Consider the following 12,497-nt stretch of genomic DNA (forward strand, 5'->3'; position numbering starts at 1 on the left):
TTTCGAGAGGGGTGAGTAAAGCACCAGAGCACCGTGGGTTTCAAACAAGTAGAAGTTTCTATGTAGCCTTACAAGCCTTCCAAAATCACAGAAGTGTAAAATTTGGTGAGACACATCAATGAGCAACAGATTAAATATCCAATGAACTGTTATGAGACACAAGTTAATAATATTTATATTTTATCTCGGGACCTCATGCATTTGAACAAAAAAAAAAAGACTTTGCGGCGTTTCAGGATAAAATGATTGGATCCATATTTTGATTTCTTTTAATGCGCTGGATAAAACCAGCATGGAATTACTCCACTGGAAATCAAAAAAGAGATCGGCGCTATCTTGTGAGTCCGATGAATCATTTCGGTCATATCGGCATCAGGGACATGTACATTTTAACAAAACTTCTTCAAGCAGAGTATTTGAAGTACTGAAAACCAAAGTTGGCATGACTGAAGTGGGACAGAAGCTCCCTTATGAAAGGTGTAGCCCGATTCGTCCCATTGTGGCTTGAAAACAAAGCTCAAAAAGTTGGAAGGGGTTTAGAGTCACTGACCTCCAGGTCATAAGCACAACAATTACTTTGCTCGGTAATGTGAGGTGGTGAGTCAGAGGGAAGGTTAGACAGGTTAAATCCTTGATATTTACCTTCCTAAATTCAGCCTGGCCCCCATATATATTGTTGGCTGATGGCGACTCTGAGAAATGTGTATATAAGCCGCAGAACGTGTCGATCCAGTTGCCAATTAGACTGGATTGCCGAAGGCTTTCAAGGCTGAAATCACTAGAGTGTTGTGGGTTTTTCGGGTTGTTTGGCCATGTTCCGGTAGTATTTTCTCCTGTCATTTTGCTTGCATCTGTGGCTGGCATCTTCAGAGGATCTGATGGTAGTTGAGCAAGTGGAGAATGTACCTGTGGAATGTCCAAGGTGGGAGAAAGAACCATTTGCATTGAATGAAAGTGCGAAGGGTACAATAGTGGTTAAGAGCAGGTGGATTCTGATCTGGAGAACCGGGTTTGATTCCCCACTCCTCCACCTGAGTGGCAGAGGCTTATCTGGTGAACCAGATGTGTTTCCTCACCCCTACATTCCTGCTGGTTGACCTTGGGCTAGTCACAGTTCTTCAGAGCTCACTCAGTTCCACATATCTCACAAGAAGTCTGTTGTGGGGAGAGGAAGGGAAAGGAGCTTGCAAACCACCTTGAGTCTTGTTACAGGAGAGAAAGGTGGGGTACAAAATCCAAATTCTTCTTCTTCTTCTTCTTCTTCTTCTTCTTCTTCTTCTTCTTCTTCTTCTTCTTCTTCTTCTTCTTCTTCTTCTTCTTCTTCTTCTCCTCCTCCTCCTCCTCCTCCTCCTCCTCCTCTTCTCACCAATAAGATTTTCAAGGTATAACGTTTGGAGAGTCAAAGCTCCTTCATTAGATACACTTATAGATGTGTCACATAAGAGGCTGATAGATTTGTCATTACAGTTTCATGATGCAGTGCGACTGCAAGCCAAAAACGCTTTCAGAGAAACCATATGACGTCCAGATATCGCCAGCTATCCCCAGCCTTAATGACTTTGACAACCACATTTCCAGGAAGGTTTTCAAAGAGATTTCCAAATTAGGATGCCGGGAATGCCAGCCGGTGATCAGGGCAGGAGAGGGCACCTCTACCTGAGATAAGTATTGTGGTGCTCAAAACTTTCAAAGATTCCCTGCAGCAGAAAAAGGGGAGGTACATTATGTGTGTGTGTCCACTTCGTGATGTCCGCACACCCTAAAGTGGAACAGTTTTGCTGGCCCTGCTGCTTCTTTTGGCTGTCGCGGACATATGTCACTAATTATTTTTATTTAATTTATTCAGTCATAAATTGTTCCCAAAATTGTAACAAAACCCTGAAACGTGAAACTGACCTTAGTCCTATTCCTGAACTGCGCCCTAGAACTAAAAGTAACACTAAGGCAAGCCTGAGCCCCTGCCCTTGCCAGAACACTAACCCTAACCAATTCTTTTATTTAATTTATTATTGTTACAATTTTGGGACCTATTTATGTCTGAATAAATTAAATAAGAATAAAAAGTTCAGGTTAGGTTTAAGACAAAGACAGGGTCTCCTGCTGGCTTTAGTTTTTTTGAGTTATAGGGCGCACTCCGAGAATAGGATTAAGGTCAGTTTCAGGATTCAGCGATTTTAAAATAACCTTTGCCCTTGCTTGAAGCCCAACCCTAATTTATTATACTTATTTAATTTATTCAGTCACAAATTGTTCCCAAAATTGAAAAAAACCCTGGCAAAACTGAGCCCCTGCCCTTGCCTTAACCCTAATCCTAATTTATTATTTTTATTTAATTTATTCAGTCAAAAATTGTTCCCAAAATTGAAACAAAAACCTGAAACCTAAAACTGACCACTCCCCTTGCCTTAAACCTAAGACTTATCACGGCGTTACAACGGCGTTACAATGGCGTTGTAACGGTGTTGTAACGGTGCTGTAACGGCGTTACAATGGTGTTACAAAAACCCGATACATAAAACTGACCATAGCACTATTTTCGGACTGCACCCTTGAACTCAACGTAACACTAAGGCAAAAGTAAGCCCCTGCCCTTGCCTTAACCCTAATCCTAATTTATTATTTTTATTTAATTTATTCAGTCAAAAATTGTTCCCAAAATTGAAACAAAAACCTGAAACCTAAAACTGAGCCGCTCCCCTTGTCTTAAACCTAAGACTTATCACGGCGTTACAACGGCGTTACAATGGCATTGTAACGGTGTTGTAATGGTGCTGTAACGGCGTTACAATGGTGTTACAGAAACCCGATACATAAAACTGACTATAGCACTATTTTCGCACTGCACCCTTGAACTCAACGTAACACTAAGGCAAAAGTAAGCCCCAGCCCATGCCTTAACCCTAATCCTAATTTATTATTTTTATTTAATTTATTCAGTCAAAAATTGTTCCAAAAATTGAAACAAAAACCTGAAACCTAAAACTGAGCCGCTCCCCTTGCCTTAAACCTAAGATTTATCACGGCGTTACAACGGCATTACAACGGCGTTACAACGGTGTTACAAAAACCCGATACATAAAACTGACCATAGCACTATTTTCGGACTGCACCCTTGAACTCAACATAACACTAAGGCAAAAGTAAGCCCCTGCCCTTCCCTTAACCCTAATCTTAATTTATTATTTTTATTTAATTTATTCAGTCAAAAATTGTTCCCAAAATTGAAACAAAAACCTGAAACCTAAAACTGAGCCGCTCCCCTTGCCTTAAACCTAAGACTTATCACGGTGTTACAACGGCGTTACAACGGTGTTACAACGGTGTTGTAACGGTGTTACAACGGCGTTGTAACGGTGTTGTAACAGCATTACAATGGTGTTACAGAAACCCGATACATGAAACTGACCATAGCACTATTTTCGCACTGCACCCTTGAACTCAACGTAACACTAAGGCAAAAGTAAGCCCCTGCCCCTGCCCTTGCCTTAACCCTAATCCTAATTTATTATTTTTATTTAATTTATTCAGTCAAAAATTGTTCCCAAAATTGAAACAAAAACCTGAAACCTAAAACTGAGCCGCTCCCCTTGCCTTAAACCTAAGACTTATCACGGCGTTACAACGGTGTTACAACGGCGTTACAATGGTGTTGTAACGGCGTTATAAGAGTGTTACAATGGTGTAACAAAAACCCGATACATTTAATTAATTAATTAATTAATTAGTTAGTTAGTTAGTTAGTTAATTAGTTAGTTAATTAATTAGTTAGTTAATTAGTTAATTAATTCAGTGTTACAACTGCGTTACAATGGTGTTGTAACGGCGTTGTAATGGCGTTGTAAGAGTGTTAAAACCTGAAACCTAAAACTGAGGTGCTCCCCTTGCCTTAAACCTAAGACTTATCACGGCGTTACAACGGTGTTACAATGGCATTGCAACGGTGTTGTAACGGCGTTGTAAAGGCGTTGTAACGGCGTTGTAACGGTGTTACAATGGTGTTACAAAAACCCGATACATAAAACCTGATACATAAAACTATTTTCGCACTGCACCCTTAAACTCAACGTAACACTAAGGCAAAAGTAAGTCCCTGCCCTTGCCTTAACCCTAATCCTAATTTATTATTTTTATTTAATTTATTCAGTCAAAAATTGTTCCCAAAATTGAAACAAAAACCTGAAACCCCAAACTGAGCCGCTTTCCTTGCCCTAAACCTAAGACTTATAACGGCGCTACAACGGCGTTACAATGGCATTCCAATGGTGTTACAAAAACCCGATACATAAAACTGACAGTAGCACTATTTTCACACTGCACCCTTGAACTCAACGTAACACTAAGGCAAACCTAAGCCCCTGCCCAAAAAAGGAAAGAACCCGAAACCTAAAACTGACCATCGCTCTAATATTGGACTCCGCCCAAGAATTCAACGTAACATTAAGGAAAGCCAGAGCCGCTCCCCTTGCCTTAACCCTAAGACTTATAATGGTGTTACAACGGCATTACAAAAACCCGATACATAAAACTGTCCATAGCCCTATTCTCGGACTGTGCCCTAGAACTCAACGTAGCACTAAGGAAATCCTGAACTGCTGCCCTTGCCTTAACCCTAACCGTAACTAATTATTAATATTTAATTTAGTCAGTCATAAATTGTTCCCAAAATGGTTCCCAAAATTTAATTTATTTTTGTTACAATTTTGGGACCTATATATGACTGAATAAATTAAATAAAAATAATAAGTTCAGGTTAGGTTTAAGACAAGGACTGGCGCTCTGGCTTGCTTTAATGTTATATTGAGTTCTAGGGCGCTCTCCGAGAATAGGGTTATGGTCAGTTTCACGTTTCGGTTTTTTGTTACAATTTTGGGAACAATTTTTGACTGAATCTATTAAATAAAAATAATAAATTAGGGTTAGGGTTAAGGTTAAGGTAAGGGGAGGGGCTCAGGATTGCCTTAGTGTTGCATTGAGTTCTAGGGCGCAGTCCGAGAATAGGGGTATGGTCAGTTTTACGTTTCGGGGTTTTGTAACGCTGTTGTAAAGCTGTTGCAACGCTGTTGTAACGCCGTTATAAGAGTTAGTGTTAAGGCAAGGGGAGCGGCTCAGGTTTGCCTTAATGTTACGTTGAGTTCTAGGGCGGAGTCCAATATTAGCGCGATGGTCAGTTTTAGGTTTTGGGCCCTTTCCTTTTTTGGGGAACAATTTTTGACTGAATAAATTAAATAAAAATAATAAATTAGGATTAGGGTTAAGGCAAGGGCAGGGGCTCAGGCTTGCCTTAGAGGTACGTTGAGTTCAACGACGCAGTCCGAGAATAGTGCTCAGTTTGGTCAGTTTTAGGTTTCGGGTTTTTGTTACAATTTTGGGAACAATTTTTGACTGAAGAAATTAAATAAAAAATAATGTTAGTGTAACCTCCTTCTGTGGGTTCTGTGGGGCAGAACCTGGAATGAGTTGCAAAGAACCAAATTTAAACAACAAAATGGTTTACTTTTCTTTACAATTAACACTTTTAAAACATCAACATTTAACGTTACAATTCAAGGTCCTGTTCAGGTTGCATTTCAAGTCCTTCTATTTACAGTCTACTGATATTGCCAAGTCCAAATCTTCTTTGCAAGTTGGCTGGCTCCTGAAGACTCCAAGGGCTTGATGAACAGGTTGCAACATGATGAAGGTCTCCAGGAGAACTCTCACCCATTACAACCACAAAAAGAAACCCTGAAACAATAAACTCCAACATTTACAACACAGCAAAACAACAACTACCTTCCCAGTAGTTCCCAACAATATTGAAATTACCTTAACAAGGTGTTAAGGGCTTATCGAAATCAAGGTCCGAGTCTGGTAGCCTTGTTCTTCTGCAAAAGAGCTCTTTCAGCCTCTCTGCTGCTCCGAGTCTCCACCCCTTACTGGGTCAACCCATTCTGGGCCAACCCATTCTGGGCATGGGGGTTACATTAGGGTAGGGTTTCAATCAAGGGCAAGGGTTACGGCAAAACCCTGAAACCTGAAACTGACCCTAGACCTATTCTCGGGCTGTGCCCTAGAACTCAACGTAACACTAAGGCAATCCTGAACCACTGCCCTTGCCTTAACCCTAACCGTAATCGAAAGAAGGCCAGCTGAGAGATTCCATTTATCTTCTTTGATGGATGGGAAAAAGACTGCACAGCTACTATCTGGCTCAAAAGGCAATTTTACCTCATTAGCCCTAATTACCATATGCTCTCCCACCTACATCATAAAGGTGATGATGTCTCTGGATCTGAGACAGAGAGCTGGATAGAGGCTTCCTTCAGCTGGCATCTAGATGAGACATACAGGAAATTCCTGACTGGTCTCACATGTGAAATTCAGATTTACTTCCCATTAAACCTGGAGAACTGTGTTTGATTCCCCGCTTTGCCAATTGAGCTGTGGAGGCTTATCTGGTGAACTAGATTAGCTTGTGCACTCCAACATATGCCAGTTGGGTAACCTTGGGCTAGTCACACGTACCTCCTAGAGCATTTGTTGCGGGGGGTGGGGGGAAGGAGATTGTAAGCCCCTTTGATTTCCTTACAGAGAAAAGGGAAATATAAATCCAAACTCCTCCTCCTCCTCCTCCTCCTCCTCTTCTTCTGAATACAAACAAATGGGTGTGTTATTATTGTTGTTGTTATTGTTATTTCGGTGTTAACTTGGCAACCTTCTGAAACCGGCAGAGATAATGATGCTATGAATATGCAGTTCCTGGTTGCCAACTTTTTTGCCACAGATGTTGCTGTTACCCATCTGGGCCCTGTCCGTGATTCATTCATCGCGCACATGTTCCCACTCAACCAGCTACTTAGAGGATTGCCGCTTGACAGGGAATGGCTGATTGTTCAGTCTTAATCATGTTTCCCGAAGTTTACTCCAGGAACATCTGTGTACAGTCATTACATAGCTGGCACCAGCTCGGAGACGTCGCAAATTTTCTCTCTCTTTCACTAACACAAGCCCTGTCTTCTTTTCCATTGAAGAGAATTTAAAAAGCAAACCACGTTGGCGTGCGCTGACGGGCTTCGGATGATCAGGTTTTGCTCAGGAGCTCGTGGAAAACTAATTTATAAAACAGGGATGCCGGGGGAACAGAACCTTCCTGAGAAGCGAAGGCTGAAGAGACTGGGGCTTTTCAGTGCAGGAAAGAAAACAGAGACAGACAGAGTAGTGCGGGGGGGGGGGGGGCGCGGATATTAGAGATGTATGAAATAAACTTCAGTGTGCACAAAGTCGGTACATTTTTTTTCTCTTTCTCCAAAATACAAAAGGGCACTCAACAACATTCCCTTGAGTCTCCTTACAGGAGAGAAAGGCAGGGCATAGTGGTTCAGCGTGGTGTAGTGGTTAAGAGTAGGTGGATTCTAATCTGGAGAACTGGGTTTGATTCCCCACTCCACCTGAGTGGCAGAGGCTTATCTGGTTAACCAGATGTATTTCCACACTCCTACATTTCTGCTGGGTGACTTTGGGCTAGTCACAATTCTCTCAGAACTCTCTCAGCCCCACCTACCTCACAAGGGGTCTATAGTGGGGAGAGGAAGGGAAAGGAGCTTATAAGCCACCTTGAGTCTCCTTACAGGAGAGAACGGCAGGGTATAGTGGTTCAGCGTGGTGTAGTGGTTAAGAGTAGGTGGATTCTAAACTGGAGAACCGGGTTAGATTCCCCACTCCACCTGAGTGGCAGAAGCTTATCTGGTGAACCAGATGTATTTCCACACTCCTACATTTCTGCTGGGTGACTTTGGGCTAGTCACAGTTCTCTCAGAACTCTCTCAGCCCCACCTACCTCACAAGGGGTCTGTTGTGGGGAGAGGAAGGGAGAGGAGCTTGCAAGCCACCCTGAGTCTCCTTACAGAAGAGAAAGGTGGGGTATAAATCCAAACTTCGCCTCCTCCTCCTATAAATCCAAACCCTTCTACTTCTCTTATCTGCATCATTAAGGGGGCAGCATCTTTCATACAAAGATACTCTGCCCCTGTTCATTTATCTATTGTGATCCATGGTTGTTGGTTCGTCTTCTTTGTATTTACAACACTTTGAATCCCCTGAGACATGATGTAGATGTAGAATATTCATCAACTGGATAAGGACTAGGATCTGTAATGATAAAGCCAGTGGGGTGAGTGGAAGGCCCCTTCCGCACACGCAAAATAATGCGTTTTTCAAACCACTTTTACAACTGTTTGCAAGTGGATTTTGCTATTCCGCACAGCTTCAAAGAGCACTGAAAGCAGTTTGAAAGTGCATTGTTCTGCATGTGCGGAATGAGCCGAAGAGTCTTAGAAAGGCAACATAATCATAGGAACGGGAGACACAAATGACATCAGCAGAGGAGTTCCTAATCCTTCTGCACTTTCATCAGGATTAGTTATGGGATGACGCTCTTTGCAATTAAAAGAATTGAGTTGATCACTGGCAGCTCTCAAATACTGGCTCATGTTAGGTAGGGTCTGTCTTATTCTTTTTTTATGCAAATAGCCTTCCACGGCCATTCATTTCTTGTCCTTGTTTGTGTTCAGCAGGCAACTCTGCCATATTTCATTGCGACGATGAAATGTGTGGAGATTTCTCAGTGGCACCCCAAAACCAGAGCAGCGTGGGTTACTCAGCATGATGGACCTGATCTCAGCTTTTCCTGGTCCTAGTCAAACACTCTAACCACTTCATCCCATTGGCTCATTGACCCCCCATTGATCTCATAGAATCCGAGAGTTGGGAAGGGGCTATACAGGCCATCTAGTCCCACCCCCTGCTCAATGCAGGATCAGTCTTGAACATCCCAGACAAGTGTTTGTCCAGTCCTTGCTTAAAAACTGCCAGTGAAGGGAAGCTCACCGCCTTCTTGGGCAGCCGATTTCACTGTTGAACAACTGTTATTATGATATTTCCCCCAATACCCAGTTGGAGCCTTTCTCCCCATAATTTATATCCATTATCACGAGTCCTATCCGCTTCCACCAACAGGAACAGCTCCCTCCCCTCCTCTAAGTGACAGTCCTTCCAATCCTTCAAAAGAGCGATCGTGTCCCCTTTCAATCTCCTCCTCTCTAGACTAAACATTCCCAAGACCCTCAGCCTTTCTTCACAGGGCTTGGTCTCCACTTGACTTGCCTGCTGGGTAGAGCTAACTTCTCCCTTCACATAAAAGCCACAATATTGGGGATGCAACCAGTCCCACCCACCCACCCACCCACCCATCTATCTATCTATCTATCTATCTATCTATCTATCTATCTATCTATCTATCTATCTATCTATCTATCTATCTATCTATCTATCTATCTATCTATCTATCTATCTATCTATCTATCTATCTATCTATCTATCTATCTATCTATCTATCTATCTATCTATCTATCTATCTATCTATCTATCTATCTATCTATCTATCTATCTATCTATCTCTAATGACTCAAGGCGACTTACAGTAAAAACATACACAATAAATACAATCATCCGTTTTAATTATCGTATCCATTTTTATTATTGTATCCGTTTTATTGTTGTTGTACTGTTGTTTATGACAATAAAGGCTTGCTTGCTTGCTTGTATAAATACAACCAATAGAAACTTTAAAACATCACAAAATCTGAATTTAAAACAAATACAACAGATGGTGTACAAAACCGCCATGGCCGCCATGAGCCCTTTGGGAATAGACGGGGTAAAAATTCAAACATAAATAAAAATAAATAAAAGAAGCAAGTGCATACATCATAGCCAGTCGGGGACCAGAGGTAATTTTAAGAGGGGAGGGGGTGTCCGGCTAGCTCTACAGAAAAGGCCCGGCGTGGGGCACAGTATAAGTGTCCTTGTAGATCACCTGTGAATTGTTGGCACCCTAGGGAAATTGTGGAAGATTTGGGAGGGGGGAAGCCTGATAAGGGGAGGGCTTGGGAACGGAATAATGCCATAGAATCCATCCTCCAAAGCTTCCATTTTGTTCAGCAGGCCTGACTTCTATCACCTGGAGATCACTTGGAATTCTGGAGGTCTGCAGGGCTTCCCTTGAGGCTGGCAACCCTAACTAAGCCTGGGGAACTGAGCCCTGGAAAGGTTGCACTGAAACGTTTACGCTGCTTTCCTGTTGGGTAGTTTGACTCAGACCTGAGGACATTTGCAGCTTCTGCCGGCCACTAGTTTGCAGGGATTGCGTTTGATGTTCCACCCCTGCTGTGTGTGTTTTTAAAGCAATGCTAATCTGCAGGGGGGGGAGACCTTTCCCCTTGCTCTGTGACTAAATTGTAAAGAGCCTCTGAGTGACATTCTCAAAGGCTTCCCAAAACTGTCCGCCGTATTGACTGGACCTTCGTTATCCGCCTGTCTCTTTGCAAGAGCCGTTCCCTAAAAGCATCAAAACGGGTGACTTTTTCTTTCTTTTTTTGGTGTGCCTGTAAAGAGTAAAAGAACCAGGGATGCAAGACGAGCTTGTTAAAATTTGGGGCATTGTGGTCGACACTTGTGGTTTTCCTCGGAAGAAAATAAAATTCTGCTTCACAAGGCTGCTCCCCGTTATACTTTCACCGTTTTCAGCCTCCAAATGAGAGTTTTGGTTGCCAATATGATCTGCCCCTTCAGAAACGGCAGGGCCATGCCTTGCTAGGATTTGCGGCCAAGATGAAGGTTTACGCCGAGCCTCTTTCTTGAGAGTTAAATCTGCCAGAAATCCGGGGCTTTTGAGATTTTTCTTCCCAAGCGGAGAAATGTTGAGTATGCAGATAAAGATCTTTATATTTTTTTCTCCCTTCTGCCTTCTACAAGTTACGCAAAGTAGGAAAACGGGTGCAGTTTGTCAGTGTATTTCATTCCACTGCAGAATGGCCGTACCTCTTTAGAAAAAAGCTTTGAACCTGGCTGATGGGTTGCCAACTTTGGGGAGGGAAATTCCTGGTGATTTGGAGGTGGGACCTGGGAAGGGTTTGGTGAACTCCTTTGGTGAACTCCAGAACCGTGACCGTCTCACCCCATATGTCCCAAGTAGGAGCAGCAGTGGTGTAGGAGGTTAAGAGCTCGTGTATCTAATCTGGAGGAACCGGGTTTGATTCCCAGCTCTGCTGCCTGAGCTGTGGAGGCTTATCTGGGGAATTCAGATTAGCCTGTACACTCCCACACACGCCAGCTGGGTGACCTTGGGCTAGTCACGGCTTCTCGGAGCTCTCTCAGCCCCACCTACCTCACAGGGTGTTTGTTGTGAGGGGGGAAGGGCAAGGAGATTGTAAGCTCCTTTGAGTCTCCTACAAGGAGAGAAAAGGGGGATATAAATCCAAACTCTTCTTCTTCTAGGCCTCTACGGTCGGCAGAGGCCAATTTACTGGTGGTCCCTGGCCCCTCCATGATGCGACTGGCCTCTACCCGGGCCAGGGCTTTTACGGCCCTGGCCCCTGCCTGGTGGAACACCCTTCCATCAGATGTGCGGGCCCTGCGGGACCTTGGAGAATTCCGCAGGGCCTGTAAAACGGTTTTGTTCCACCGGGCTTTTGGTGAGGCCGGCTGCGGACCACCTCTCCGGGATGCCCCTATGTTGCATGCCATTTCATCATCGGCACGCTCAATATAACATCTTTGACACTGCTCCCCCCGCTCGGCCCTGGGATCGGGCGCCACACAATTTTATAATCTTATTGTTATGTATATTGTATTGATGCTGCTAGTTTTATGAATTTTGTAAATTGTTTTAACTTGCTCTAATTTATTTTAGTTGGTGTATTGTTGGTTTGGCCGTTGTATGTTTGGCCCAGTGTATACCGCCCAGAGCCCTTCGGCGGTGGGTGGTTTATAAATTTGATATATAAACAAACAAACAAACAAACACACAAACTTTGGCAAGGTAGAATACCGTAGAGTCCCTTTTCTGATCTGTGTAGCATGGGAATCAATTGTATTCCCAGGAGATACTTTGCTGGGTGGAACAGACTCATAAAAGCTGTTTCTCTTTATCAGTTGCTGTAATGACGGGTCTACCGACATTTCTCGTAACGAGTCATCTTATGATAACAGCTGGTTCTCCAGTTCTGCCCATTTTTGTTCAAGCCTGAAAGCAGCCATTTTCTCCAAGAGGATTAATCCCTGTCATTTGCAGATCAGTGAAGCCTTTTGCGTGCATTTGGGCTCTTTGGGTCAAACATACATTTTCTTCTGGTCAGATTCTCAATTGTGCATGTATTTCCTCCTCTTCCAAACTCACTGCACTGCAGATCAGAGAAGCCCCTGCAGTCCCCAAGAGCAGGCAAAGTATGATTTTTCCCCCTGCCTGTGCAGGGAAAGTGAAGCTGAGCAGTATGCATTTTGCTTTGTTCAGTTTTAACTGCTCCTCCCCACTTTCCCCTGCCCATGTAGGAGTAGTTCTACCAGCATTTCCAGGGGATCAATGGCGCTCCTTTTTATTTTGTTTTTTATTTAAACATTTCCTTTTTAAAATAATATTTAATTAATTTTTGTCCATATATATATACAAAAACCAATAGAAA

Source organism: Sphaerodactylus townsendi, linkage group LG14 (genome assembly GCF_021028975.2).
Source record: "Sphaerodactylus townsendi isolate TG3544 linkage group LG14, MPM_Stown_v2.3, whole genome shotgun sequence".
NCBI classification, from domain to species: Eukaryota; Metazoa; Chordata; class Lepidosauria; order Squamata; family Sphaerodactylidae; genus Sphaerodactylus; species Sphaerodactylus townsendi.